Genomic DNA, 365 nt, shown 5'->3' with positions numbered 1-365 from the left:
CCGAGATGGCCATGGGAGGGCCCGGTAGGCGCGGGAAGGGAGTCTGTTTTCCGTGCCACGTGGTTGGTGGTGATGCCTGCACCGGAGGCAAGCCTCCAACTTCTAGCTCCTTTTGGTAAATAGAGGCCATGCACTGTGTTGCCCGGGACGGTGCCGCTCTGGCAGGGCCGTGAACAGGGCTGTGTGCTGCCACAGGGTGTTGGGACTTTGTCCACCCAGTGGTCTTCCACACAACTTCTCACCCTGACCGAGCACGGCGTCTCCAGAGAGCATCTTACCACAGGTGCTGTCGAGAACTGCAGGCACACGGTCCTTAGGGTTTGGGAATCCTCTGTAGAGAATGGTCTAGCCGGCGATGCTGCCCC

At 60.5% G+C, this 365-nt stretch overlaps 1 protein-coding gene across 1 annotated transcript in view; it reads left to right on the top strand.

The window, feature by feature from the left end:
• Positions 1-365, top strand: part of TDO2 (tryptophan 2,3-dioxygenase) — an 18,460-nt gene that overhangs the window by 2,099 nt on the left and 15,996 nt on the right. The gene's annotated exons all lie outside the window — the stretch shown is intronic.

This window comes from Tupaia chinensis, unplaced genomic scaffold (assembly GCF_000334495.1).
Source record: "Tupaia chinensis unplaced genomic scaffold, TupChi_1.0 Scaffold143591_1, whole genome shotgun sequence".
In the NCBI taxonomy this organism is placed as follows: domain Eukaryota; kingdom Metazoa; phylum Chordata; class Mammalia; order Scandentia; family Tupaiidae; genus Tupaia; species Tupaia belangeri.
Note: the sequence above shows the minus strand (reverse complement) of the source record. Positions and strands in the feature narration are given on the sequence as shown.